Source organism: Triticum dicoccoides, chromosome 4B, assembly GCF_002162155.2.
Source record: "Triticum dicoccoides isolate Atlit2015 ecotype Zavitan chromosome 4B, WEW_v2.0, whole genome shotgun sequence".
Lineage (NCBI taxonomy): Eukaryota > Viridiplantae > Streptophyta > Magnoliopsida > Poales > Poaceae > Triticum > Triticum dicoccoides.
The window spans coordinates 10,028,953-10,034,939 of record NC_041387.1 but is presented as its reverse complement, the minus strand read 5'-3'; positions in this window follow the sequence as shown (position 1 = coordinate 10,034,939).

Below are 5,987 nucleotides of genomic sequence, written 5' to 3'. Positions count from 1 at the left end.
GTCGGGGGCGAGCGCCGGGGTCGGGGGCTAGCACCGGCGCCGGAGTCGGGGGCGAGCGCCGGGGCCGGGTCGGGCGCGGCAGTGCGACGGGGGAAGAGAGAGTGGGGATTTGAGGGGAAAAGGCGGGATGAAGCAGGGCAAGTGAGAATTTTGGGTTAAGTGGACATAGCAGTAGCGCATTTGGACAAAACGTGCTGCTACTACCTTCATTAGCTGTAGCGCTTTATACGAAATTCGCTACTACTAACTTCAGTAGTTGTAGCGGTTTAGGCAAAACGCGCTGCTACTACCTTCGCTACTGCCAGTTTTCCTTTTTCTTTTCCTTTATTTTATCTCACTTTTATTTCCCGAGGGCAGTGAACGAAGAGAAGGCGATATATATTGCATCATTTGACGGTTAAATATGTATGCAAAATAGGAACATATATATTACACATCATTGGACCCATGCATAATAATGGCTAAGTGTGTATACAAAATAGGAACATATATATATATATTACATCATTTGACCGATAACATACGTTTCCTCAGTGCCGATGTTTTCGTTTTTGAGTCAGCTTCTTTCCCTTCTTTTTCGTCGAAGAATAATTGAGCCCCTCATTGTGACTTTGCCTTTTCCATGAAGTACGATTTTTCTTAGGTAATATAGTATTGATTCTTCTTTTGACGTATACTTCATCATCATCGTCATCTTCCCTCATTGGGTTGCCGTACTGATCATAGTCTTCCTCGTTGGCGACTCCATCCATTCCAATGATGTTCCTTTTGCCTCTCCTCATGACAACACGACTGGGATTGCGCGGGTCAGTTATGAAGAAGCATTGTGTCACGTGCTTAGCATGTACCCATGGCTCGTTTTTTGCGATAGTGTTCACGGTAGCGCTCTTGGCGTCGGGTTTAGTCATGGTAGTGAAAATCCGGCTTTCTCTTTCGACATTCTTAGCCCATCTGACACGGAACATCATCGTGTTGTGCTGTCCAGAGTAGTTAAGCTCCCAGATCTCCTCGACCCTTCCATAAAATCATTCAGTTGCTCCGTTGTCGCTGCCGGTCATGCATTCCATTGTCACCCCTGAGTTCTGATCATCACTGTCCATATCTTTGGCCTCCGTGTAGAACGTGTATCCGTTGATATCATATGCTTGATAGGTTACGAGGTTGGGCGAGGGGCCATGTGCTAAGGCGTATATGAGCAATCCGTCCTTAGAGCCCTCCTCCGGGGGATTAGCAATAATATGCTCTTTGAACCAATGCAGGAAAGTGGAGTTGTGCTCTCTAGTAACTTCGGCGTCCGTCCTGCATACCCCCCGGTCACGATACTTCTTTGCGATAATTTCTTTGTGCAGTGCCACGAAAGGATCTACCTCGTCTAGGTGTTGTAGCACTACTAAGTTTGCTCTGTCAAAGTCGCTGCGTCGATCTGAGTATGCCACGTGCAGTTCCCTGCGACCGTTGCAGTGACCATCTCCTTCGAGCCTCCCATCGTGCTTGTTAACGGGCAAACCAACACTAACACCAGGCAGTTGGTCTGCGCCATATAAAAAATTCTCTCAGAAAGAGATCCACTCTTGTGCCAAATAGCCCTGGACGATGCTTCCATCCGGACGGGACATGTTACGAACGAATCCTTTGATGATCCCATCCATCCTCTCAAATGGCATCATGTTGTGCGGGAATGACGGCCCCAGGTCTATTATGTCATCCACAATATGGACACACATATGCACCATCACGTCAAAGAACGCGGGCGGGAAGTACATCTCAAGCTCATTCAGTATCACAACGATATTTTCCTGTAGCCTTTGGAGCTGCTTCACACTGATCGACTTTCGAGAGATGACGTCGAAAAAGTTGCAGAGACCAATAAGCGTGTCACGGACGTGCTTGTCCATTATCCCTCTAAGGGCAACAGGTAGTATCTACGTCATCATCACATGACAGTCATGAGACTTCATCCCGCTGAACCTTTTCTTGTCCGTGTTTAGATATCTGCTTATCTTGCCACAGTAACCGGAACTAACTTTGACTCCGGTAAGGCACTTAAAGAATTGATTGATCTCAGCCTGACTTAAGGTGAAGCAAGAAGGGGGGCAATAATCCTCTTTCTTTATTTTCTTGCCCTTCTTCTCCCGTGCCTCTGTCTCCGTCTCTGTCTCGTCTGACATTTTACGGGGCGGCATGTGCAGATCTTCCCTGATTTTCAAATCTTGCAAGTCTTTTCTTGCCTTCGGCCCATCCTTGGTCTTATCCGGCATGTTCATCAGTGTTGCGAGCAAGCTCTCAAGGACATTCTTACAGATATGCATTTGATCAAGGCAATGAGGTGTATCGAGTTTGTGCCAGTACTCCAAGTCCCAGAACACAGACCTCGTCTTCCATACCTTCAGCAGCGGCTCCGGCGCCTTTCTCATCGTCTTTCCCGGCGCGGGGCACTCCTTCCAGTTTTTCAATAGCTCATCGATTTCGGCACCGCTCCGCTTACGTGGAGGTCCTCGATGCTCAGCGTGACCATTGAATAGATCTCCACGGTTTCTCCATGGGTCGTCCTGTTCAAGCCATCTTCGATGCCCCATGTACACGATTTTCCCAGACCCGCCATCTTTCCTTGACGTTAGTTGCTGAGACATCGTATCATCCATGCACCGCGTGCATCCTCAATATCCATGGCACACCTGGCCTGCCACATATCTGTAACCGAGATAGTCCTGCACTGTCGTGATCAGCGCGGCTCTCATGTTGAAATACTCACCTTTGCTGGCGTCCCATGTCTTGGCCGGTGTTTTCCATAACGTGTCCAACTCCTCTTGAAGTAGCCCCAGATACAAATTAATATTATTTCCTGGTTGTTTCGGCCCTTGAATAAGCATGCTCATGTGAATGTACTTCGATTTCATGCACAATCAGGGGGGAGGTTGTACATCCATACAAACACGGGCCATGTTCTATGGTTGGTGTTCTGGTTGCCAAACGGATTCTTGCCATCGGTACACGCGCCGAGCACGATGTTCCTTGCATCACATTCAAAATACCGATAGAAGCTGTTCAACGCTCTCCACTGGCTTCCATCCTTCACGTGTCTCAGCTTCGGATCATCTCCATCGTCGGGCTTCTTCCTCTCCGCGTGCCAGCGCATTAGCTTTGCTTCCTTGGGATCTACAAAATACCTCTGAAGACGGGGAGTGATCGGTAAGTACCATACAACTTTCTGGGGACATTTCTTCCCGGCCTTCTTGTATCGAGAAGCATTGCACACCGGACAACTTGTTTTTTCCGCGTGCTCCTTCCGATAAATTATGCAATCGTTGATGCATGCATGGTATCTAACGTGTGGCAGATCAAGAGGGTGCACGATCTTCTTGGCCTCATCAACACTAGTAGGACATAGATTACCCGCGGGAAGAACATCCTTTAGGTACTTGAGATGCTCATCGAGGCTAGTGTCGGTCCATTTATTTTTAGCCTTCGTCTTCAGGAGTTGGAGCGTGAAACTCAAGCGGGTCACCTCAGGATTGCAACCATCATACAATGGAGTGTTCGAGTCTACCACCAGTTGCTCCAGCTTAGTCTCCTCTCTAGGAGCAGCTCTCTCAGTACTCGTCTCCTTGCGAAGCAATGCTTGAACATGAGGGTCCCGCACGATTGAACTTAGTACCAACGAACTCTGCTGCGTGGAGTCCATGTCATTCTCTCCGTCGCCATGTCTGGCCCCTTCTCCTCCGCCATGTCTGCCCCCTTCTTCGCCGCCATTATCGATCATCTCTTCATCTTGCCCCGTGTCATCATTGCCTGCCCCGTCGGCATCCTCAACATCGTCATCCTCATCTTCAATTATCCACCGAGTATAGCCATCCATGAAACCAGTCATGAGCAGGTGCGCTTCGACACGACCATCGTCATGGGGGTCAAGCCAAACTATTCCTTTGCATTTTCGACACGGACATAAAACCTCTGTCCAGTTATTTTCTTTCATGTCCTGCACCGCCGACCGCAACCACCTGCCCACCATCGTTCCACTGACCATCGTCAACTCTGCACGATAATAATAAACAAATTGATTATAAAAATGCATGCATGCATCAAAGTCATACAAAAATTTGGCATGACCTTCCCTAAAAATAGGACATATATGGATCTAGAGTTTGCCCGGAATTCGCCGAAACGGAAATAAATTGACATTTCGGCAAAACATAGGCAACTCAAAAGCACAATTTGGCGTCAACTCATGCCACACACACAATTTCCACAAACATATCACACACACATAAACATATTTCCATTTTGCAAAAGCATGAAATTTTCATCACCTCTATCTCGATCGAGATCGAGCACACGGTGGAGATGATGTTGTAGGGAGATCAAAAGTGCACAAAGCTCTTCTTGACAAAGATAGATCTAGTTAGGGGGCAAATAGGTCACTTAACTAAATCCTACATCTACCTAGCTACCTAATTTGGGAGGAGACAACTTCAACTAGTGGAGGGGAAAGGAAAAAGAGAAAGGAGATGCATTAATGAAGGTGGTGCAGTTAGGTAGGAGTAATGAAGAGAGAGAAAGGTGGATAGAAGAGAGAGAGAGTAATGGGGGAGAAGTATTGAGGAAGAAGAGGAGTGAGAGTGGGAGCATGTGGGGGAGGTAGGGGGAAGGGAAGATAGGAGGGGGAGGGGAGGGACGGGTGGGGAAAGGTGGTGGGTTGGTGCGGGTTAGCAGGAGCGCGGGAGCTAAAACGCGCTGCTGCTAATTCCTTAGCAGCAGCGCGCTTTGGGCGACGGCGCTACTGCTAATAGGGACAAAAAAGTGTGCCAATTTGAAATTTAGCAGCAGCGATCTCAGAAAAAGCGCGCTACTACTACATCCGTAGCAGTAGCGCGGTTCACGCCATCGCGCTACTGCTAAATGGAGTTAGGTGAACACTGCCGGTCGATATTTGTAGCAGCACGGTTTACACCGAGCACGATACTGCTAAAAACTTATCAGCAGCGTGTTCCCCGCACACGTGCTACTACTAATTAGCAGCAGCGCTCCTTTTTGAGCCGCGCTGCTGCTAAGATTCTGTGTATAGGCTTTTCCCTAGTAGTGTTACCTTTGAGGAGGAAAAAGGACAGAGGTCCTGCTTTATTATTTATCATAATATATACATCGTCAAAATATGTACATCATGAGAGCCGGTGGCTCAAGTGTAGTAAGGCCGTAGATGAGCGATATTCCACGACCGGCGGGTCTCCTCCTCTGACTTACGTGAGTCTTTGTGCTCTTGAACATCGATAAGGTAGTATGACCCGTTGTTCAAGTTCTTGCTGGCCACAAAGGGACCTTCCCAAGGTGGGGATAACTTGTGTGAATTAGTTTGATCCTGGATGAGCCGGAGCACCAAGTCACCTTCCTAAAAGATTCTGGACTTAACCCGGCGGCTGTGATAGCGGCGCGGGTCCTGTTGGTAAATCACCAAGCGAGCTGCTGCCAAGTCACGCTTTTCATCTAACAGATCCAGGGCCTCCTGACGCGCCTGTTCATTGTATGCCTCAACATAAGCCGCCACACGGGGCAAGTCATGACGGATGTCACTTGGGAGAACCGCCTCAGCTCCATAAACCATGAAGAAAGGCGTATAACCCATAGATATGTTAGGAGTAGTATTGATGCTCCATAACACAGAGGGTAACTCCTCAACCCAACAACCCGGCTTCCGTTGTAAGGGGACTAAAAGCCGAGGCTTGATGCCTTTCAAGATTTCCTGATTGGCTCGCTCAGCTTGACCATTGGGCTGAGGGTGAGCTACTGATGAAACATCCAACCGAATATGCTCATGTTGACAAAAATCTTCCATGGCGCCTTTAGACAGATTAGTACCATTGTCAGTTATAATGCTGTGTGGAAAACCAAAGCGAAATATCACCTTCTTCATGAATTGAACCGCCATGGCCGCATCACACTTACTAACTGGCTCTGCCTCAACCCACTTGTCAACCGCCACCAAAAGGTGGGTC